Here is a 25,433-nt window from a genome sequence, read left to right as displayed (position 1 = left end):
ATGTTCAGAGCTTGCATGATCAATGTTAAAGGTAATTGGGATGATCATTTGTCTTTGATTGAGCTCGCTTATAATAATAGTTACCACTCCAGTATTTATATGGCTCCATTTAAAGTGCTTTATAGTTAGAGGTGTAGGTCTCCTATAGGTTGGTTTGAGGTTGATGAATTATCTTTGATAGGTCCTGAGTCAGTTTATGAAGCTATGGAGAAAGTTTGACTCATTAGAGAAAGGTTGAAAACTGCCCATAGTAGGCAGAAATCTTATGCCGATTTTAGAATAAGAGAGCTTCAATTTAAAGTTGATTATTGGGTCTATATTAAAATCTCACCTATGAAGGGTGTAATGACATTTGGTAAGAAAGGAAAGGTCAGTTCTAGGTATGTTGGTCCTTATAAGGTTTGAGGTATTTTAGTAAGGTGGCCTATGAGTTGGATTAGCCCTTAAAGCTGGAATCAGTACATCCAGTGTTTCTTGTATCCTTGTTGAAGAAATGCATTGGTGATTTGACATCAGTTGTACCTTTAGAGAATGTTGATGTGAAGAAAAGTCTCTTTTATGAAGAGGTCCCACTTCAGATTCTAGACCATCGGGTTTGTAAGTTGAGAAATAAAAAAGTTGCTTCAGTAAAAGTCCTTTGGAGGAATCAGTTAGTTGATGGAGCTGCTTAGGAAGTCAAATCAATATGATGGCTAAGTACCCCCCCCCCCCATCTTTCTCTAGTTCAGTTTCAGCAAGAGGTATTAGTTCCCCCTATGTACTTTTTGGATTTATGTGTTTCTCCTATTCTAATGTTTCACTATGTATGCATGTTCATAAAATCAGTTTTTAACTTCATATTTTAGCTCAGAGTGAGTCACTCCTCCAGTTTTATGTGTTTTTGCATTCAAGTTGGGTTGTAGATCTTTCCATACTATTTTCATGCCTAGTTAAACCTCATTCGAGAATGAATGTTCCCAAGAGAGAGATATTATAATACTCCAAAAGTGCCTAACTTAAATAAAGTTGGAAAGTGCAGAAAGTTGCTGAAGTCTGGAATTTTTGGCATTTTACGGAAGGGATTCACAGACGGTACAAGGTTGTACGGATCATAGATTCCACCTTTGAAGTGGCCTTCAGAATTGGAATTTCCAGGATCATGCTTATGAGAGGATATACAGTCCATAAAGAGTTCCACGACTACAGACCCAATCGTACACCAAAATTCTAAAACATGGGGAAAAAATTTCAACAGGACGAAGGGTTTCACAGGTCGTAGAAATGTTATGGATTGTAGAATGGTTCGTACAATGAATCTTCATAAACTCAACAACTTGGGTTTTATGGGAGCTATTATAAGCCATACTGATATCTATAGACCATAGACAGGGGTCGTAGAGTGAACTTCAGATTTTGGGAATTTTTCATCCTGCCTTCTATGAGACCATTCACGTTCCATGGATAGTTCTACGAACCGTAAAAGGTGTGCGTAGAAGTTGTTCGGCAGTTGTGTATCAGGGGTGATTGAGTCTATTTCCACTCTTTTAACTCCTATAATACATCATTTTGGGTTGTTTTAAATGGGATTTAGAAGTTTCTATCAGCCTAACTCCTCATTCTCTCAACTCCTACCCCCAAAATGGATTTCTTCTCTCTCAAGTCTGACTTCCAAAGGAAGAAAAAAGTTTCAACCTTCAAGTCTCCTTTTCTAATTTTCAATTAGGGTTTCATTCAAGGTATGTGTGAACTTTATCAGTGGGTTTTTTTTCATCCATTGAGCCCCAAAAAAACCTCAATTTCTCAGTTTATGATCTTCCTAAATTCTAGGGTTTCATGATTTTTTATTGGTTACATGTAACATGCAAATATTTTTATGATCACAACTTTGCTATTTTCACATGTAAGTTTTATGAACTCAGGTTTTCATAAATCAAGGACGCTTTTAGATAAAGTATTAATCAATCTATATGATTATCATGATTTAGATGCTTTCAGATAAAGTATCTCTCAGATTATGTTATGAATCGTGATTTTAAGGAGCCACTCTTATGATTATTATATTACTCATGAATGATTCGCGATTACCAGATTCTTATTGTATCCTATGATTATGCATATTTTCTGTTGGGAGTAGTAATTAGTATTGACATTGATTAGGATCGATTACCCACGTCCCATAACTACGTGCCACCATAGGATTTTTCTAATTGGACATTAGCTTAGTGGATCCACATTAGCTCATCACTTATGCCTTTATACCTTGGAAAGCCTATTGGGCCCTTTTAGTTGGAAAATACATCATACTCCATATTGTAGATCACATGGGTATATGTCGGGTATCGATTTCTCCCGCATATGTATGATTTTAAAAATATTGCATGACCTTGTATTAATTTTTCAGAATCAGGTCATCATTTTCATGCAATGTTTATTTGATCATTGCATTAGCATGTTTATAGACTTAACATGCTATAATGTCATGTTTAAGCACTTCTCCTAACTCCGTACATTCCAAAGTACTGACCGCATATTTTTTTACCTATATCATTTTATAATATAGGTTCTGACGCATCTCATTAGAAGCTTGGTTAGTACAGATCCTTATCAATATTTCACTACTTTGGTGAGTCCTCATGGTTTGGGAACATACCACTTTTGATCTTTTATGCTTCATTTTAGAGTTTACTTCAATTTTCAGACAGTTTGGAGTTAGCTAGAGACATGTTCTAGCAATTCATTATGGTCGGAGGCTTTCAGACAATCAATTTAAATTTCTACTTATGTCGTTGTATTCAGATTTCTCTCTTATGATATGCTAGTCATTGAGACTTTATTTATCTTTTCATGTTATTACAATTATTTATGTTATCATAGTGTCATACTATGTCATGAGTTTAGTTTGAGGGCAATTGTGTCTTTAAACACCATGTCACGACTATGAGGTAGTCTCGGATCGTGATAGTTAGACAAACACATACACTCCATAATAGCTTATATAGTTTTAATTTATTTTTCTTATTTTTTTAGCTCGTTTCAAAAATAATGTGTTTTTTTGGTCAATTTTTTAATTTTAATTTTTCGCATGACATATTTGAGACAACAAGATTAAAGAATATTTTGGTGTATTATAAATATTTTTAATTTAAGACCATAAGATTCGAAAGACATTTTTACTTTTTAAAATTTCGTGTCAAATCAAAATCCGACAAACAATTAGAATGGAGGAAGTACTATTTATAGAAAAAGTAATTTTATCATTAAGAAGAAAGGAACAACTTTTCATCTCAAACATAACTTTAAATATATTACCAACTCTGCATCTTAAAAAACTAGAAGAATAAACTTTAAACAAAAAAATTCAAAAGATTTAGGCCTCCGATTCATTTTTGTCTTTAAGCCACTGATGTTCTTGAGTCATCCCTGCATGTAGTGTATATATATATATATATAAACACAAGACACACACACGATTCATATCAATTCAATATTTTTTTTATCTAAATTCTATAATTATATTACAAATCTATTCAATATAACTAAATATTTAATTGTAAATCAGTAATTAAAATGATCTATGAATTTGATGACAATCTCTGCCATTGGGTTGCCATACTAGTATATAATATCACATGGCATGAGTAATAAAGATATCAATCAGCTTATGACAAGCAAACCGAAGTCTTTTAACTAATTCATCACATTCATGAGCATATATATAGAGCGAGAGAGAGAATGTGAATGGCCATCTTACTGAGTGTTTATTCATGGTTTTCCTTTATTGACATGAAAATAATATTTCTCAAAAAACACAAACAACCACAGTGATAAGTTGAGGATCAGCAGCCCCTTTAAGAAATGCTCCTTGGTTCCTAACTTGAATAAGATAATCCATAGCCCTCTTTGTGATGATTTCACCTGGGATTAGTACTGGAACACTTGGCGGAAAAGGACAAATCGATTCTCCACAAACTTTTCCAATGCTTTCTTCAAAATTCACTATCTTTTTCCTAGAAAAAAAGGCTTCTCTTGGTGTACAACTCATGTAAACTTCTCCAAAGGGCACCCTTTCTATACCGTGATCTCTTTCCTTCTTCATTTTGATAATATCCCTTTTTTCTTGCAAGAAGTTGATTGATAAATACTTCAATCCATTCACAAGTCTTTGAGTATGTTCCTTAGTTATTCCTAAGCTAACGACTAATGTTAAAGATTGAGTCCCAATAAGTTCTGGCTCAATTCCATGACTTGTTGATAACATGTCATATGCTTCGAAACCCGATAAGCCAAGTTCTTGTCCACCAATTGTCATCCTCAAAGGGTCCATAAAAGTGAAATTGTTGGAGAAACATGAGAGATCCAAAAGTGAGACTCCAGGAATGTGATTTATTAGTTCTTTCACTTGTTGGACTAGTTCCATTACTTCATTGAAAAGGGTGTTTGGATTTTTACTTAATTTATCTCTAATTGCATCCAAGGAAGCTAATAAAAGTCCATTTGGACAAGTGGTTTGTAAAGATTGAAGACATTTGTGCACTCTATCTCTATCGATATGATCTCCGGATAAGTGTAGCATTGATGATTGAGAAAATGAGCACAAAACTTTGTGTGTTGATTGTATGACAAGATCTGCTCCTTGAGAAAGAGCAGTTTTGGGCATGTCAGGATGAAATTTGAAGTGAGCTTCATCCACAATTAGAGGGATCCCATGAGAATGACATATTTGAGATATCTCAAAAATATTGATGCATACTCCATCTTATGTTGATGATGTAATAAAAACTCCTGCTGCCTTTTTACCTTCATGTTCCAGTTCTTCAATTGCCATTTTCACCTAGTCATGCAACAACAATAAAAATCTAATTAATCCTTGCTATATATATTATCACATAAGTAATTAATGTTTATAAAATATAAATTTATTTGTAATTACCTTACAAGTGATCTAGATTTGTACGTTAAATCCCTATGTTTCTCTCTACTCTGTTTTCACAACGTATATCTTAAAGTCAACACCAAAGGTGCGTCTCCTGCATGCTCCCCCTGATGGATCTACCTGGAGGGATCCCTCTAGCTTTGAAGAGGGAAAATGGTCCACCAGCTAAGGCGATACCAACTATAGATCAAATTACAGAAAAGAACTCCTATGTGAAATCCGTTATAGCTCCTTCATCTTCAACTGGAATACCATTCCTCCATGAAAGGAAAGGAGTGATAGCAAGGCAATGCATTCACAATGGAATGCTGATATTATTTTAATTCAAAGCTGAGGATTACAATGGGATAATGGATGATGAATGCGAATACACTTTGGTTCGGAGATTCCTCAAACCTCATCCGCAAATTGATCGTATTAGGTCACGATTCAAAGATGTAATTTTGATTAAGGGGTCAGCCAAAATAGGAGTATATGACAATTACAATAACTTTGTAGGTCTTACAATGAACATACTATTAGAATGTTTGGTTAAGAAGAGTTATCGACATAGAAGATATGCAAATGTGGTTCCAAAAATGGTTTCCAGATTTCAAGCCTAAAGAAGATCTTCCCATTGATTCGACTTGGGATCTACTACTATGTTTACCATTTCATTTCAATACCTGGAACTATATTAAATAAATGCTTAGATGAGTTGGTACTCCCCTTACGCTAGATTTTGCTACTAATTGTAACGACTTGACCCATCGTTATAGTTGTATAAGATCATAGTACCCTCGTCTCCACAGACTGAGAATTGACAAAATCAAAAAATGAATCAAATGGGGAAAAATGCCCAGGCTTCACTATATTGAAGTCCTCCTTCGTTATAGTGAATATCACAATAGCAAAGAGAGGTTATAACTTAGAATATTTAGGATTTTATTTCATGTTTTAAGTCAATTTCCGCCCAGTCTAGGCTATAACTTAGAATATTCGACAAAAGGACCCCAAGGAGAACGTTTTCAAGACCTAGGGATTTTATCTCTTGAGTTAAGTAATTTCAATTCATCTTTCACTTTCGTAATTCATTTTTTTCATAGAATCGAAGGGTAATTGCTTCGCAGAACTTTTTGAGTTACACCCTAGGGTTATTATTGCTAGGGAAAAATATAAGGTTAGGGTATTTGTGCATGTTTTTACTCCTTTTTCATCGAATTTGGTCTTCTATCATGAAATTGTGAGTCTAACTTAAATATCAATATTGGGAAATCTAGAAACCCCATAAAATGGGTTCTTGGTAATAAAATTGTTCAAGAGAGGTTAATGGGATTTAAACTCTATGAATGGGATTGGGTTGATCATCGAAACCTCCAGTTTGATAAAATCACCCATCAATTATTCACTAGACCTCTGAAAAAGGTAGAAATAGATAGGTTTGGATACTCAAGAACTTTTTTTGAGTAAATAGGGCATTAAATGACCTTATACTTTATTTATATTAGACTTTGAGCGTTCTGAAAAGGGAAGGCTCATAGTTGCCAATATGTAATGTGCGTTGTATTGTATGTTGATTAGTTTTCGATCATAGTTGTTGTTTTGATGAAAATAAATATTGCTTTTATGTAATGAACTGCTAGGTTATTTTTTTCATATTTGTGTATTTTAGCATTTAGATATTTTCTATGGCGATCCCAATTCATTTATGACTTACTAAAACTAATAGTATGGTCACCTGGTTGTTCATTTGGTTTTTATGCAATTTTTTGTATGTTAGAGCTTCTGAAGTCCAAATGGTTGACTACAGTCAAAACTTCAGGAAGAGAGCCTCATAATGGAATTTTGATGGTTTCGTTAGCTCTAGAACATCAAGTTTGATCTCAGAGGATCCTTAGTTTGGATCTCGAGGCTTCCAAAATTATTTCAAGCAATGTTGTGGTTTATGAATAAAATAGAACCTTAAGCCTAAGGCCCACTTTTGTCGAGATGACCTCTGTTGGAAGTTTCATTATCTCTGTTGAGTTGGAATATCAAATTTAGTGGGATAGCATATTCTATTAATGTGCACGGGTTCCCAATGAATCCTGAGCACTCGTCGGGGTATTTTTCTAAATCCAACTTAAGCTGGTGCTGCCTTTGTTGGTGCACCATTCTTTTGTTCTTTGCATTCGCGTTCTTGACGCTGCGTTCCTAGAGACCAAGAGATTTGGTCACCGCATTCACAAGATCAACTCCACATTCACGGAGGTATGGGGCCCTGACCCTTCTCTTTCATGGATGGGCTCCCACATTTACAAAAAAGGGCCAGAGTTAACCCTAACTTGTTGACCACCATGATTGTGACCATGGGCTCACATTCACGGAAGTATCTTACTGTCTTTTAAATAAGACTAGTCCTGAATTTCAGACCACTTTCCAACTTTGAGAACTCAATAAGTTGTTTTCTAGAGCTCCGTTGGAGCTGATTTTTGTTGCGTTGAGTTAAGAATTGTTGGAGCTATATTGGGAACTCGTATAGGAGGTAATTTCTTGTCCCCTAGACCACTCCCTGTCCTCTAATGGTGAATTCTAAATGTATGACCTACTTTGGCTTGTTTTCAAGCTTGAATTATGCTGATTTTTGAGGCACAATTTCCTTGACCTGTTTGGGACCCTTTGACAGAGTCAATTTTGGGATTCTTAGTATGGGTCCCATAATGCCATATTTTACTCAATTTTTGGATCCATTTTAATTAATGAAAATTGGGTGTTAAAACGTCTATATTAATGTTGTGATTATTTATTTGATAGCATGGCAGCAATCAAAGGCGATTTGGAAGGATAAAGCTCCTATTTAGTTGGTTTTAGAGCTCTCATGATTGGCTTTGAGGTAGGCTATGTCTTACCGATCTTAGATTGATCTTGTGTTGGTATTTACATGTTGTTTAGCTAATGTTAGGATGGGTTTCTAGCTTGTATCATGCTTAGTTGGTAGAACCCATGCCTTAGACTCTTTTCAGGTAGTATTTGGGAAATTGAGCATGTCTAGGTTGTTGCCTTATTGTAGTTATTTTGTCAGGTTATATTGATATCGGTGGCTTGTTCTTAGCCTTAGACTAGGCGCAGGCTAGTGATTATATTAGATTTGCAAATTGGAACCATTTTCCTTAAAAAATTCTCCGATGTCACTTCCGATAGGTTAGCTCTCTGTAGATTGATATATTAGACATGGGTATGATAGTATGGATCTTTAGCTAGGCAGTAACTCATCTCTTATAACCTTTCATCCATGAATTCCCTTATGTTTTATCCTTGATATGTTCCTTTTATGATTTCCATCATTTTTTGTTATATTGGATCGGATTTTAGGTGTCGAGCTTGAGTGAGGCCCTGGCATATGTCTATTAGTAATGATTCGAGTCCCTGGTTCTATTCATTATTCGCGGTTTGAGGCTCTGATGCATATATATTAGTGACGGTTCAAGGCGCATATCTATTAGACACTGTTCTAGGCCCTGGCACATTACCACCAGCCATAGTTCGACTCTAAGAATTCTTCTATTTGTCAGGTTTGAGTCCTGACATTGTGATTTCATTGGGTTCTTTGGGGTACCTTTACTGCGGTTCAAGTCTGTGGTCGGCTGTTTCAATTTTGAAATACTCTTGGTCTTTAGCTATATGATCTTTAGCTCTTTTGTATACTCATCAGGCTTATGGAGGTCGGTTTGGATTATTTACTTTCCAATTACTCACGAGTGTTCTTTCTGGGATTATGGGGGTCCAATTAGGTTATAGATAGTTTCTTTATCTTCTATTTTGTTCCTTTTAGACTCGTGGACTACTTAGTTAGACTTTCCATTATTATTTTGTTATCTGACCTCTAGTCACCGTATTTTCCTTTATTTTCATATTGTATTTACTTTCCAAGCTCGGTCGGCCTATGATGCCTACTGAATACCTATTGTTTTGGTACTCATACTATACTTTGCATTTATTTTCTTGATGCAGATCTGAGCGCCAATAGACCATAGTGATTTGAGCCTTCTTGGAGCATATCATCATAGATAGAGGGTGAGATGATAGCATCCAAGTTTGACTTATATCCATTTGTATATAGTTTTGACTAGTTTTTTATATTTGAGACAAGTCTATACTTTTTGGTCTATTTTTGGGACTTGTACTCTTGTAATAACTTTGTTTTTTCATTGACCAGATTGTGAGATTGGATCATGTGCTCAGTTTATGTATATATTGATGTTGTTTCTCATTTCCATTGTGTTGTCTTTTAAATTGCTCTTAATTTCTTATTGGTTGTTGATTCTATCCAATATATATGTTACTTGTCGTTCCAGGATATGGGTTGGCTTACTTATTAGTGGATTATGATAGGTGTCATAATTACTCAAGTTTCAGATTGTGACATATTATGACAGCATGTAAAATATTGTATTGATTATTCATAATAATATGGATTATGAACTTGTTGTTACACTATAATTGATGATGTTATGAATGATGACATTGTGGCTATGTTATGCTTGATATGTTGTCATGAGAGGTAATTAGACAAGATAACATATTGAAATATGCAGATATAGTGAGTATAAAACCACTATACAGATGATGAGTGGATCAAGTCCAATGTGAACTTATATACAAGCGATTTGTGTGGGAGAAGGTACTACGTTGGTACTGTACATGGACATCTATGATCTCTTGTATATCGTGCAAAATGGATAAACATAAAACCCTTTAGTGCATGTTTATAGATGAAAGTGAGACTTACGATTGAGAGGTATATTATTGATTTCTGGCATATGCAGTGATTATGCAAATCACAAGGATAGGATATATATCAAATCCATTTGATTTATTGCATTATCAAAAGTGTGTAGAACTATCTTTTTGCATTATGACAAGTGTGTAGAGTTATCTTGTTGTATTATAACAAGTGTATCGATTTGACTTCTTATATTTTAACAAGCATGCGATGATTTATATTGATTAATATATTGATAAAAGTCCTAGAGGTGTTAAAGGAATAGTACCCGCCTAACTCTTGCGAATTGAATACTCTTATAAATGCTAAGTATGGTTGAATTACCATTTACGTGATGAGTTCTATGGGTTGAGTTGATAATATGTTAAAGCAGCTATGATGTTGTGACTAATGTGCTATGTGTGTTAACTATGTGAAAATGCATGTCTATGTGTACTATGACTGTGATTATATATTTTCTACTAATCATAGTCGTCCTATGATGCCTACCAGTACATAGTGATTGTACTGATACTACTACTACACTTTCTTTTGAGTGAAGACTATGATCCAGAGGTTTCTACCAAACCTTGCATTTAGTTGAGTTGCTTTGAGATCTAAGGGTGAGCCACTTATGTTTAAGCTGTCGCAGATCCTCTTATTTTCTAATGGCTTTCTTCCCAGACATTGAGACTCCTAATTTATTAGTTATTACTATTTTTATACTTGTTAGAGCCCGTTTGGATTGGCTTATACGTTGCTTTTTTTCAATTTTTTGAGTGTTTGGCTAACCAACTTAAAGCCATTTTGTGCTTAAAATAGGCCCCAAAAAATAATTGAGTCTGTTTGGCTTAGCTTATCTAAAGGAGCTTATAAGATGTTTTCAGCTTATAAGCTGCTTAAAATAAGTTAAGCCAAACAGGCACTTAGATATTTTAGTATGATGACTTTTGGGTTCTGGGGTTATAATAGTTACACTTCTACATATTTATTAAGAAATAGACTTTATTATGTTGTGCTTCACCTTTTTAAGTAGATATGTTAGATGTATGCATTATTTAGGATGTTGAGTGTTGGTTTTCCCATTAGGGGGTTGGTGTAGGTGTAAGTTATGGCAATTTGAATCGTGATAAAGTTGGTATCATAGCTCTAGGTTTTCTAATCTTATCATACTAAAATATGTCTAGTAAAGTCTTGAAGAACAATACTGAGATGTTTGTAGTACTCTTTGAAAAGCTTCCCGATATTAGGAAAACTCACTTCTTTCTTTTCTTTGTGTTGTTACTCTATTCCAATTGGTATCTGGTGATACAAATTGGTATATGAGGCTCTTTCACTCTTTTCTCTCGCAGATAGTAAGAACACGATTAGGTGAGGCTAGATTCATGCTCCCATGCTAGTTGTTGCTACCATGTCTGGCTATAGAGGACAACTAGAGGTGGAGCTACAGGTAGGGAGAGTAGCAATCCCAATCAGGGCAAGAGCTCCAGGTACAAGAGAAGGACAGGTACCTTGCACCTAGAGAGGCCCCTAGGTTTGTGATGAGGAGGTAGAAGTATCGGTTCGAGAGGTGTTTGCACCCACTCCAGATTCATTAGAGGTGATAAGTCATATGATAACATTTCTAGGCAGTCTGGCAAATGATAAGACTATTCCTAGAGTTCCCATTCCTACTATTCTCGTAGGCCAGTATCGAGAGTTCAACATGATGTAGTTATGACTCTTCAATTGGATGAGATATTTGAGGCATATATATTTCTATAGTCGATGACTGGAGAGGAGCATGATCTATTTTGGAGGTTCACTTGGATGAAGACTCTTATTTTCTATGGTATTGAGTTTGAGGACGCTTATGAGTTCATCATTGACAGTCACGAGAGGCTCCATAAGATGTGGGCAGCGCAAAGATATGAGGTGGAGTTTTTCACTTTTCAGCTGTCAGAAGATGCAAAGTTATGGTGGAGAGCATATGTTGAGTAGAGGCATGCTGGTTCACTTCCTTTGACTTGGACCCAGTTTTACTCCATCATTTTGGACAAGTATGTTCCTCATACACTGTGAGACAGGAGGCATGATGAGTTCACCATCATAGAGCAAGGGAACCTGTCTATTACAGCTTATAAGGCTCATTTTCACTCCTTATCTGGGTATTCTCTACAGTCGTTCCCCATAAAAGAGGAGAGGATTAGATGGTTTCTTAAGGTTTTAAATGTAGAGCTTCAATTTGCGACACTACAAATGGTGACTTCTGGTAGGACATTTTAGGAGGGGGTTGGGCATGCTAAGAATTTGGAAGGTGTGAAGCAAGATTCTTATGTCAAGTCTATGGAGAAAAAGGCTAAGAAAGGTGGTAGTTTCAGTGGATCCCTTACTAAGGGACAAATTCCTTTGGCACTAGTTTCTCATGTGTATTCTGGATTCCATATTTAGTTAGTCATGTAGGTATCATCTTGGGGTATATCTGGGATCATTCAGCAACCATCAGGGCAGAGAGGGTATTTTACTTCTTTTACTTCAATGTAGAGGCCAACTTTGGATCGAGTTTGCTTCAAGTGTGGTTAGATAGGAACCATTCATAATTGATGTCCCAGATATAGATTGACTGGGAAGATAGTCCTACACCAGCAACAACCTTCTCAGGCTATTGTACCAGAAAGTAGTAGTAGGTATCTTTCTCAGCTTAGGCGAGGTGGCCCCATTATTGATAGTGGTGGAACTCATCCAAAAAGGGGCAGAAATTAAGAAGGTAGAGGCGGAACTCAAATTGGTAGAGGTAGTGCTCAAACTGGGGGCAAGGCTCATTTCTATGATTTTACAGGTAGGACTAAGGCAGAGGCATTCGACGCGGTGATCGCAGGTACCCTTGTTGTCTGTGACCTGATGGTTATATCCTTATTTGATTTGTATTCTACTCTTTTGTATGTGTATACTTACTTTACTATTGGTCAGGATATGATTCGTGAGTCTCATAATGTTTATGTTAATGTTTCTACTCCAATGGAAGAATATATAATTATTGATACTGAAGTCACATTTATGGGTTATAAGACCTTGGTGGATTTAATGATGATATGGTAGATTTTTACGTGATCTTAGAAATGAGTTAGTTGTCTCTGTATCATTCTATGTTAGAATATCATGTTGAAATTGTGTCTTGTTCATTCCTGGAATGTCTAGATTTGCATGAAAGATAATTGAAATCCTTCTCCTAAAAATATCATATCCTATATTTATGCAAATAATTTAGTAGAGAGTGATGTTTGACTTTTCTGGATCATCTCCAAGATACTAGTGTAGAGATCCTCTCCGTTCGGCCAGTTCTAATGATGTGCGATTTCTAGGAGGTCTTTCTTGCTGACCTAACAAGTATTCCATCAAACAAGTATATCAATTTTTACATTGACTTAGAGTAGGGGACTCGCCCCATCTCTATCCCTCCATATCAAATGGCACTAGTTAAGTTAAGGAAGTTGAAAGTTTAGTTGGGATTTTTGCTTAGTAAAGTATTTATTCGTCCGAGTGTATCTCCCCGAGATGCTCTTATCTTATTTGTGAAGAAGAAATATGGGAGTATACGTATGTGTATCGACTACCACCAGTTGAATAAGGTCGCTATTTAGAATAAGTATCCCTTTCCCCGCATAGATAACTTGTTTGATCAGTTTCATGTAGCTTCAATCTTCTCTAAGATTGACTTGAGATTTGGGTATCATCAACTTAAGATTCAGGTTGAGTATATTCCCAAGATAACTTTTTGGACGAGGTATGGAAATTATGAATTTACAGTTATGTCTTTCATATTTACTAATATTCCAGCTTTTATGAGCTTGATGAACAGTCTTTTCAAACCATATTTGGATTTATTCGTTATAGTGTTCATTAATGAATCTTGGTGTATTGTAAGAGCAAGGAGGAGCATGATAATCACCTCAGAATTGTGTTAATGTTACTGAATGAGAAGTAATTGTATGCTAAATCTTTTAAGTGTGAGTTTTAGTGTCCTTTTTAGGGCATGTGATTTCGAAAGAAGAAATGATGGTTGATCCACAGAAGATTGAAGTACTTAACTAGGCTAGGCACACTTTGGTTTTAGAGATTCACAGTTTTGTGAGGTTAGCCAGTTATTATCATTGGTTCATGAACGAGTTTGATTTTCTTATTTCTAAGTTTACTCGTTTGACTTAAAAGGAGGTTGCACTTTAATGGTCTGTCAAATGTGAGGAGATCTTTCATAAGCTCAAGACTTTGTTGACCACGACACCTATTTAGCTCTGCCTATGAAGGTAAGAATTTTGTAGTTTAATATGGTGCTTCACAATATGGTTTGGGTGTTGTAATGATGCTGGATAATCAAGTTATTGCATATTTCCCTAGAAAGTTGAAGGTTTATGAGAAGAATTATCACACTTATGATTTGGAGTTGGTAGTTGTAGTTTTTGCTCTAAAAAATTGGAAGCATTACCTTTATGGTGTCCATTGTGAGGTATTCACTGATCATCATAGCCTTCAACATATGTTCAGGCAGAGGGATTTAAAATTGAGATGGTATAGATGGATAGAGTTGCAATAGGATTATCATGTGATCATTTTGTATCATCCGGGTAAGGCTAATATGGTAGCTGATACATTGATCAAGAAGTATGAGAGTATGGTTAGTTTGGCTTATTTGAAGGTTTTGAGGCGTCCCTTGGCTAGAGAGGTCCATTCTCTGGCTAACTGTCTTATGAGACTTGAGTTACTTGGGTCCAGTGGAGTATTAGCTCGCGTGGAGGTGAGATCTTCTTTGCTACACCAGATCAAGTCCATGTAGTTTGAGGATGCTAAGTTGAGCAAGATTCAAGATAATGTGTGTAAGAGGAAGCTAAAAAGGCAATAATAGATTATGAAGGTGTTTTGAGGATCAAAGGATGCATGTGTGTTCCCCGTATTGGTGATGTGATTAAGACTATTCTAACTAAGGCTCATAGTTCAAGATATTTTATATATTCTGGAGCCACCAAGATGTATCGTGACTTGAGGAAGCATTATTGGTGAGTTGAATAAAGTGTGACACTATGAAGTTTATTGCTAAGTGTACGAATTTCCAGTAGGCTAATTATGAGCACTAGAGGTCCGAAGGTATGCTTAGCCCATTCCTAAATGAAAGTAGGAGAGGAATGCTATGCATTTCATAGTTGGTCTTTCAAAGACCTTGACTAAGTCTGCACACTTCATACTGGTTCAGGTGACTTATAATGTATAGAAGTTGGACAAGATTTATCTTTGTGAGATTGTGAGATTACATGGAGTTACAATCTCAATTATTTCTGATAGAGGTACACAGTGTATGAGTTGGGCACCAGGCTTTATTTGAGTACAACTTTTCATCCTCAGACCGATGGGTAGTCTAAGTGGACTATTTAGGTGTTGGAGGACATGTTTGGTGTCTATGTGATCGACTTTAGTGGTCATTGAGACCAGTTCTTACCTTTGGCTAAGTTTTCTTATAATAATAGTTACCACTCTAGCATTAATATGACTCCATTTGAGACATTGTATGGGAGAAAGTGTAGATCTCATGTTGGTTGGTTTGATGAGTATTAGGTGATACCATAGTGAACTAATCTTTGAGAGAGTCCTCAGAGAAGACTAAGATGATTCACAATAAACTCTTGGCAACTCAGAGTAGACAGAATGAATACGCAAAAGGTTTCGAGATATAGAATTCATAGTCGGGGAGCAGGTTCCTCTTAAGGTTTCACCCATAAAAGGTGTGATGAGGTTTGGGAAGAGGGATAAGTTGAGTCCACGATTATTGGTCCCTTTGAGATTCTTAAACTAGTAGGGGAGATAGCCTATGAGTTGGCCATACCTCCAGGATTATCAGGTGTTCATCCATATTCTTATGTGTCTATGTTGAAAAAGCTTCATGGTGATGGTAACTAGATCACTGATGAGGAGCCTTCGGCTATTTTGGAAAAGAAAGTGCATAAATTGAGATCTAGAGTCATTCCTTCTGTAAAGGTCAAGTGGAAAAATTGTCCTGTTGAGGAGGCCAATTGGGAGATTGAATTAGATATGTGTAGAAGATATCCTGAGTTGTTTACAGAGTTCGGTAATCTTTCTTTCTCATCCTTCCTTTTATTCTTCCTCCTTACTCTTTCTTGTGACATTGAGGATGAATGTGTATTTAATTGGTATCTGATGTAATGACCTAGCTCATCGTTATAGTTGTATAAGACCATAGTATCCTTGTATAGGTCCCTACGGACCGAGAATTTGCAAAAATCAACAAATGAATGAAGTAGGGAAAATTGCCCAGCCTTTGCTACAACGAAAGTAGCAAAGCTGTAAGGCTTCATTTTGGTGAAGGGTTTGTTTGACGTAACGACATTTGCTATAGTGAATCTATTTCATGTTTTAAGTTAGTTTTCCGCCCAGTCTTGGGCATAACATAGAATATTCAACCAGAGGATCCCAAGGGCAGCTTTTACAAGACATAGGGTTTTTCTCTGTTAAGATAAAATTCATTCCAATCCATCTTTCCCTTTCGTAATTCATATTCTTTGTAGATTCAAAGGGTAATTTCTTCATAGAACTTGGTGGGTTAAACCCTAGGATTATAATTACTGGTGTAGATTTTGAAGTTAGGGTATTTATGCATGTTTTAAAAATTTTCCATTAAATTTGGCCTTCAATCATGAATTATGAGTCTAGGGTTAAATTTTGGTACTGGGGAATTAGATTCCCATAAAATGAGTTCTTGAGCATACAAATTATTCAAGAGAGTTTAATGGGACTAAAACTCCTTGAATGAGATTGGGTTGTTCATGAAAACCTTCATTTTGATAAAATCATTGTTACTTATTAGTTATGCCTTCTAAAAGATAGGATTAGGTAGGTTTGAATATACAAAACCTTTATTTGAGTAAATATGGTATTAAAGTGACCTTTACACTTTGTTTATATTAGACTTTGAGCATCTAAGGCATTAGAAAAGGGAAGCTCCTGCAATTTAGCTTGTTCACTTCCAATTCATTGGTTCAAGTAGGTTAGGATTTACTTGGAGTTAGACATTGCTTAGTTGTCAATATGTAATGCGAGTTGTATTGCATATTGTTTGGTCATAGAACATAGTTGTTGTTGTTTGATGGAAATAAGTGTTGCTTGTATGATTTAACATGCAAACTATCGAATTGATTATTCAATGATAATATGGATTATGAACTTGTAATTACTTTATAATGTAATGATGTTATGAATGATGATATTGTGGCTATGTTATGCTTTATGTGTTACCATGAGAGGTAATTGTAGAGGATAACATATTGAAATATGCAGATATAGTGAGTATATAACTACTATCTGGCTGATGAGTGGCTGATGAGTGGCTCGAGTCTGATGTGAACTTACGAATGAGTATTTTTTGTTGGAGAAGGTACCATGTCGGTATAATACATGGACACCTAAGATCCCCTATAGGTCATGGATTGATGGGTAAACATAAGACCCTTTAGCATGTGTACAGATGAGAGTGAGACTTATGATTGAGATTGATGAGTGGCAGATGCAGTGATTATGCAAATCACAAGGATAGGACATATATGAAATCCATTTGATTTGTTGCATTACGAAAAGTCTGTTGAACTATCTTAGCTTGTAGCTTTATGACAAGTGTGTTGGGTTATCAAGTGTACTGATTTGAAGAATTATATTTTGACAAGGATGTGATGATTTATATTGATTAATTATATTGATAAAATTCCTAGTGGTGTTAAAAGAGTAGCATCCGCCTAACTCTTGCGAATTGAATCCTCTTATAAATGCTAAGTGTGGTTGAATTACCTTTTACGTGATGACTCTGTGGGTTGAGTTGGTAATATGTGAAAGGATTTGTGATGTTGTGACTAATGTGCTATGTGTATTAACTATGTGCAAATGTATGTCTCTGTGTACTATGACTGTGGTTATATATGTGCTATTACTCTTAGACGGCCTATGATATCGACCAGTACATAATGGTTGTACTGATGCTACTCTAATGCTTTTTTTGAGTGAAGACTTTGATCCAGAGGTGTCTAACAGACCTAGCATTTAGTTTTGTTGCTTCCAGATCTAAGGTTAGGCTACTTCTGTTCGAGCTATCGTAGATCATCTTATTTGCTGATGTCCTTCTTCTCAAAGATTGAGACCCTTTATTTATTAGTTTTTACTATTCTTATACTTATTAGTTAGACTTGTGCATATTTATGTATTTATTTACTTAAGACTTAGACTTTATTATGTTGTTCTTCCTCTTTTTGACTAGAACTGTTAGATGTATGCATTATTAAGGATATTGTGTTGATTCACCCACTAGGAGGTTGGTGTGAGAGAACTAGACTGAGCATGGCTAAAATAAGAGTCGAAGTCAGCCTTCTAAAACCATTGCCGGAATGTGTTTGGGTGGGACTTGAATATGATGATTCACCTCTTAAAGGCTACATACAAAAAATTGAATACTAAGGAATACCTAAATATTGTAACGAATGTAGGAAGCTATAGTGTTAATGAGACAGTCATGGAAACTTAAAATTCTTAAATTATTGAACCAAGTGGAAAAAGAGATGGAAGGGCAGGGAAAGAACAATGATCTCACTAACAAGGCTAAAGTTACTGAGAAAGAACAATAAAAGGAAAAGGCACTACAGAGAAAAGAGAAAGTGAACAAGAGAATAATGTTACTAAAAAGGAGAATACTAAAGGTGGTGATATACCAAAGACTGAACCTGAAGTTGGGGAGACATCAAAAAAAAAACAGGAAGAAGAACAAGACCAAAAATCTTCCTTTAAAGAAAAATATTATGTCATTCCGACCTATCTTGAATCAAAAATATTCTAGGAGTAATCCGTCAATCTGGACCTATAAGAATAACTATTCAAAATTGATGGGATGTGAAGACTAGAAATAGTGTTCATAAACTACTCATGCAAGTGGCTCCTGTTGAGAATCAAGAATTAAACCTCAAATCTCAGATTGAAAAAGATTATATTTGACACTAACAACAATATCAGTAATGCAAATGTGAACATCACCCTCTTCCCCAGAGAAGCCATGGAGGACTTTCTTGTTATATTAGCATCTGCTAGTGGAATTGAAATGAATTACTCTTCTCTACATCATCTTCCAAGAGAGGTTAAAGGTTTGATTCAACTAAAGAAAATGCACTTTCCTTCTCTAAGGCAAAGATATGAGAAGTAATTTTTTTGTCCCTCTCTAACTTTAAATTTTTTTTGTGGATGAATGAACATGGTAGGGATCAAGTCTAACCCACCACATCAAAGCTCACAACCTTTAGTGATGGATTATGGAAAAAAATATGTTTACAAGTGATCTAATTGTGCAAGTATTATTTACACCGACAGTAAAATTTATATTTTTAAAAGATTATTGAGAGGAAGAGGGACTTGCATATGGTATTCATCGACCTAGAAAAGGCTTATGATAAAGTCCCAAGAGAAATACTATGGACATGTTTGGAGGCTAAAGGTGTACCTATGGCATACATTAGGGTGATCAAGGACATGTACGAGGGAGCCAAAATCAGGGTAAGGACAGTAGGAGGGGACTCAGAGCACTTCCCAGTGGTGATGGGGTTGCATCAAGGATCAGCTTTTAGTCCTTTTTTATTTGCCTTGGTGATAGATGGATTGACGCGACAAATTCAAGGTGCGGTGCCATGGTGTATGTTTTTCGCGGATGACATAGTCCTGATCGATGAGACTCGCCGCGGAGTTAACGCTAAGCTGGAGGATTGGAGACATACCTTGGAGTCTAAAGGGTTTAAGTTGAGTAGGACAAAGACAGAGTACTTAGAGTGCAAGTTCAGTGAGACACCTCAGGAGGTTGGCGTTGAAGTTAGGCTTGGTGCTCAAGCCATCCAAAAGAGAAGTAGTTGCAAGTATCTTGGGTCTATCATGCAAGGCAGTGGGGAGATTGACGATGATGTCACACATCGTATTGGGGTAGGGTGGATGAAATGGAGGCTCGCTTCCGGAGTGCTATGTGACAAGAATGTGCCACCAAAACTTAAGGGCAAGTTCCACAAAGTGGTGGTTAGACCGGCTATGCTGTATGGGGCGGAGTGTTGGCCAGTTAAGACTTCTCACATTCAAAAGATGAAAGTTGCTGAGATGAGAATGCTGAGATGGATGTGTGGGCACACCAGGAGCGACAGGATTAGAAATGAGGCTATTCGGGACAAGGTAGGAGTGGCCTCGGTGGAAGACAAGATGCGGGAAATACGACTGAGATGGTATGGACATGTGAAGAGGAGAGACACAGATGCCCCAGTGCGGAGGTGTGAGAGGCTGGCCATGGATGGTTACAAAAGAGGTAGGGGTAGGCCGAAGAAGTATTGGGGAGAGGTGATTAGACAGGACATGACGCAGTTACAGCTTACGGAGGACATGACCTTAGATAGGAGGGTGTGGAGGACCCACATTAGGGTAGAAGGCTAGTTCATAGTCTCGTTATTCTTCTCTATTCATAGGTGTAGTAGTGCATTACGATCTTTGCGCTTTGACTTCTGATTTCTGTTATTTCTGTTATTATTTATTACTTTCTATGCTTTGATTACTCAATTTTACCTGTGACGCTTTCATTATTTATTTAATCGTTATTTGTTATTAGTCTTTATTTATTTGTATTTATTTGTCATCTATTTGTTATTTGTTTGTTGTTTTTCTCATAAAGCTTTTAATTTTCTATTCTTATCTAACATTTTTTATGCATTTATGCTTTTACTGAGCCGAGGGTCTCCAGGAAACAGCCGTCCTACCTTGGTAGGAGTAAGGTCTGCGTACATTCTACCCTCCCCAGATCCCATGTTGTGGGATTTCACTGGATTGTTGTTGTTGTTGTATTGAGTTAAACTTTAATACATTGAATGTATTTGTAGTAATTTACACCTAATAACACCTATATCAAGTTACTTACAATAATGACACGTAATAACATACCTAATTTGGTAACATAGTGAGTAAAGGAATATGCTTGTTATAACTAGTTATGTTGGGCCTTTTGAAATTTTGATGATAGATAAAATGTTGTTGACTAGCTAGATGGACTAGGAACAAGTGAATTGCTGATCTGTTCCATCAGAAGTCTAGTTGAAGCAGGACTATGGGAATGAGTAGAAGTTCAATAAAAGCTATAAGACTAGAAGAACCACAAAGACTAAAAAAGTTGGTAAGAGATCATAGGTGGATTCTAACAGGAGAAATGGATCAAGACGTGTTGAAGTGAAGAAGCATTTTTCCTCTCAAACATTGTGCAATGAAGAGTTCGACTTCAAAGGTGTATGTGAATAACTATACCTCAATAACCCGACTGTATGAATAAGTAACTCTTTTACAGAAGAAGGTCACACACTTACATAACAAGCAAAAGACAGAACAACGACATGTAAAAAATACAATTTAACAAAAAAAATATGATGACTTAACAAAGTTCTTTTCAAAAATAAGGATAATTATTGATAAATTAAATTAAAATTGCAAAAATTCATTTTGAACTATGTAACGAATAAAATATGACTCACTGTTCAAGTGCAACCTGATACAAAGAATCAGATTGAAAAACATGTTTCATGCTTAGGAGTTTATGAAAATGCCAGGTGTAGAATTCTTAGGATGATTGTTGGCTTGTATTATTTCCAGCTTTCCTGGAAGCATTTGTTTAGGTTTAAAAAAGAAATAGACTTGATTTTAAGTTGGAAGTTACTTGAAAGGGAAAGGAACAATCTGTTGTTGTCGATATGTATTACTAAAATACTAATAACAGAAACTTTGTATGAAACAATAAAGTTTAAAGAACTATTTTCAAAAATCAGAAACTTAAAATCAGTAAATAGAAAAGAACCTGAAAAATATTTTTCTCAATGAAGAAAATTGAGCCTACTGAATGCGTACTATTTCCTTAAGCAAATTATTCCCCTCAAGTACTCAAGGTTAATGGAATATATCCTCTTAGGATAGAGCCGTCTTACTCACCGGTGTATCGGTATCTAAAATCACAGTGTCAACGAACCACTCAACAGCAGTAAAGTACACTTAGAATTTGTTTGTGTAGAAAAAGAAGAATTCAAGAAATTCGCTGTTGAAAAATGAGAGGAAACCCTCTATTTGTAGACAACAAATGACAAAATGAACAAGTATTTATTGTGCTTTATCGAAAAAGTCGCAACCCTTTGAAAAAAATCACAACTCCTTAAAAAAAGTCACAACATTTTGAAAAGTCCCAACTCTTCATTTTCCATTCCACACCTTTTAAAACCCAACATCTATGAAGGCTATTGTTTTAGAGATTAATGTTAGTTCCTAAGTTGCAACTCTTGTAATTTTTATTCTGTTTAAGCCTCATGGCTTTAGTGAATTACAAATCATTCAAATGTGCGCAAGTCTTGATTTTTTCACCTTTGTGAGACAGGGGTTCTCCACATAAAAACACTAAGTCTTTATTTTTCGGCAATTATTAATTTTTAACAAGGTAGAAGAAACAAGTAAAGTAGCCCATTCCATCACTTGGGCGAAAATTAGGCATAAATCACGTGAGATATTTGAACGTGCAGAATACCAGGTTATTTTAAAAACTTTTTGTTACCTGGGAAGGAGTAATACCTCCAGCAATATCCCATTGAAGATTATGTTTAGGAATAATGTACTTTGGTAGAGCACCACAAAGCACCATTGCTGAAGTGGCTGAAACGTGAGAGTTTCTTGCAAGGATTAAAGTATCACCAGGTGAACAAGTTGACATAATTGCTGTTAAAATCCCACAAGTTGTCCCACAAACTAAGAACCATGTATGAGATGCACCAAAGAGGTCAGCATCCATTTTTTGTGCATCTAATAAAGGTCCAGTTGGATAATCAAATTTATCAAGCTCTGGGAGCTCAGTTGCATCATGAAGAAATGGACCAATACCGATAACATCAACTAGTGAAGATAGTGCAGCAATACCTCTTTTGTGACCAGAAAAATGAAAAGGAGTTGAATTTTTCTCCAGTGAAGTTTTCATGTCATTCACTAAAGGTGGGAGCTTTAGTTTTTTTTGATTGTGTTCATGTTCCTGTGAAATGTTTTTATTTAGATGATTGAGCAACTAAAATACCATAAAGAGATGAGAATGTATTTGGCTAGAACAAGTTGAGGCGAACTTGAGCTCATTTCCCCTTCCTCTCACAAACCAAAAAAAAAATAGCAGGACATACTTATTTTAATATTTTTTACATAAAAATATTTATTTTAGTATAATATATAAATATTTCTTAATTTTTTCTATTTTTATCTTTAAGCATATTATTTCAAGCTTGGACATATAAGTTTGAATGGTCCAGTAAGTTCTATACCTACAAATGGGCTAACGAGTTAAATGGATTAGGAGGGGTTGACCCTTTTAACTAAAGGGTCTATATAAAATAGCAGCTCAACCCAGCCCTAAGCGGGTTGCGGGTTGGGACGGGTTGGTCAATATTGGCCTCTAAGTAAGACTATCGAACATTGATCAACACAACCCAATACGTCAAAAATTCACACGTCCATGAGTTCCACATACTTTAGTGGGAATACTTACAAAACAATAGAACATGCAAGATACAACAGTCAACAAGCATAAGATTCATTATAACAACATATATTACATAATCATTTTTTCGTAAACTAGAAAAGAAAGGAGAAACGAGAAATTAGGCATAAACGCAAAAGTAAAAGAGGTCAAAAATTCATAGTTATAATAACTTCAATTGCCTAGTTGCTGAAGATTTGACAAAATAAAACACTTCTTAAAATATATATAATAAATATTTTTAAATTCATGACCCACGGGCCGGCCTCGAAGGCTCGCAGGTTGAACCCATGAGGCTGGCGGGTCAAATGAAGCTGGGCTAAAAAGTCTCGCTCCTAAATGTGCTGAAAAAATTTAATCCAACCCCACTTAATTCAAGTGCTGGGTTGGGTCGGCCTCACGGGTCAAGCCTATTTTGACAGCTCTAAATAACACCCAAATCAAAATAAGAATTACAATATTAATGTTAACGAGAGAAATTCAATTCAACACTAGGAATGAAAATAATGTTGAACATTTATTCTTTAGTTTTGCATTGATTTAGACAATTAAAATGTGTAGCTTAATTTAATTTTTCCTTTGATATTTAGTCACCTAATTAATACTTATTAGTCGTACTTATTTTAGCATGAGTAAATACTTTTCGATTATGATCATTTATTATAATTTGTTAATTCACAATATTTATTTTATGTGATTTCATTATCTTTTTTCATTGAATATTTTAGTATCATCACTCATCTTGTATTTTGTATTATTTTCTTGCAAAACATCTTAAATAGTTGATCTCGTTAGGATTAAGAAAATATTTGAATCACAACTTAATTATATATTTATTTGAAGACCTTACCAAACATAATTTGCAAACCCCGAGAAAATTTTTAAAAAAACTCAAGAAAATACGAAGTTGGAAACCTCAGCTTTTGTTAGTATGATTTACAAATTTAAAAATTCGATACAATTGATTTGATCAAATATTTAAAAAATCTAAACCAACTCAACCTATGTACACCTGATCAGACATTGGATCAACATTTAGTTTGAGAAGAACACGAATGTGTCACTTCTTAAAATATACATTTTTAAAAAGAATTAAGTAATTCTAATCTGTCATGAACTTGACAAAACAAACTATAAATGTATCATAACATTTGAATGACCATAAAACAAAGTTACGCATCAACTTAAACATAGAGAAAATACATAAATAATATCAGAAGTTATTTCAATTTTTTAAAAAGAAACCTTAACTATGCGGGCGTTCTATTACCTCCTAAATAATTTTGAATTGATATTATTATATCATTTTTTGATCAGTCTCAAATTTTATAAAGCAAGTGTTATCACGAATCAATCATTACGTGGCACGTATTAATTTAATTTAATATATAATTTTTTTCTCTCATACTTTTTGACTTTATTTTTTTACTTTAGTTTTGAATTCATCTTAAATTCCACTTCACCTAACACACCCACCCCACCACTCCCACATTCAAGCTGACCCCCTCCCCCATCCCACCCCCGACCCTCCATTTTCTTTCTTCCTTTCTTTCTTCTTATTCGCCTCTCACCCTCACCCTCACCCTCACCCCCACCCTCATGTTCAAGATTAGCCCCTCCTTCATTTTCTTTCTTTTTTTTCTTCTTAAGACTTCAGCTAACTTTTTTCTTCTCTGTAATTTTTTTTTAAAAAAATATATGTTATTTCTAGACTTTGTTGAGTTATTGATAAAAAAAACTAATTATTTTTTTAAATAAATTCAAAATTTTGAAGGTATCATTAATTAATTTATCTCCTTTTCATATAACTTCAAAATTAGAAATAGAAATTTTGAAAGAATCAATGAATCTCCCAAAAATTCAAAGAAGCTTGATTGAAATTTGGATAAAAAAAAAGCTAAATGATACCTCCTAATCATCTTGAAATCTAATGGGTTTTATCAAATTGTTCAAATATAAAAAAATATTTAGATAAAGTTTTAAAATTGAAAAGAGTTAAACCAATATAGTAGTAAAAGAAGGAGGATGGAGTTGTGATAAAAATGGTGATATTGAAAGTGAGGAGTTTCAATGGAGATGACAATGAATTTTTGAAGAAGAAATAAGGAAAAAACGTTAAAATAATAAGAAAAATAAGAAAATATATTTTATAACAAAATACTTGTAAAAATAAAACTATATTCATTATTTTAGGTTGTTCAATCAACTTTTTTTCT

At 35.1% G+C, this 25,433-nt stretch overlaps 1 long non-coding RNA gene and 1 pseudogene across 1 annotated transcript; one reads left to right on the top strand and one right to left on the bottom strand.

The window, feature by feature from the left end:
* Window positions 1-3,551: 3,551 nt before the first annotated feature.
* Window positions 3,552-24,750, bottom strand: LOC129892880 (uncharacterized; annotated as a pseudogene).
* On the top strand, window positions 6,858-9,146 carry LOC129891224 (uncharacterized). Its single transcript, XR_008767125.1, has 3 exons — window positions 6,858-7,415; window positions 7,685-7,763; window positions 8,882-9,146. It is a non-coding gene; the product is annotated as an uncharacterized LOC129891224 (long non-coding RNA).
* Window positions 24,751-25,433: the final 683 nt, after the last annotated feature.

Source organism: Solanum dulcamara, chromosome 6 (genome assembly GCF_947179165.1).
Source record: "Solanum dulcamara chromosome 6, daSolDulc1.2, whole genome shotgun sequence".
In the NCBI taxonomy this organism is placed as follows: domain Eukaryota; kingdom Viridiplantae; phylum Streptophyta; class Magnoliopsida; order Solanales; family Solanaceae; genus Solanum; species Solanum dulcamara.
This window is presented reverse-complemented; position numbering and strand designations above follow the sequence as displayed.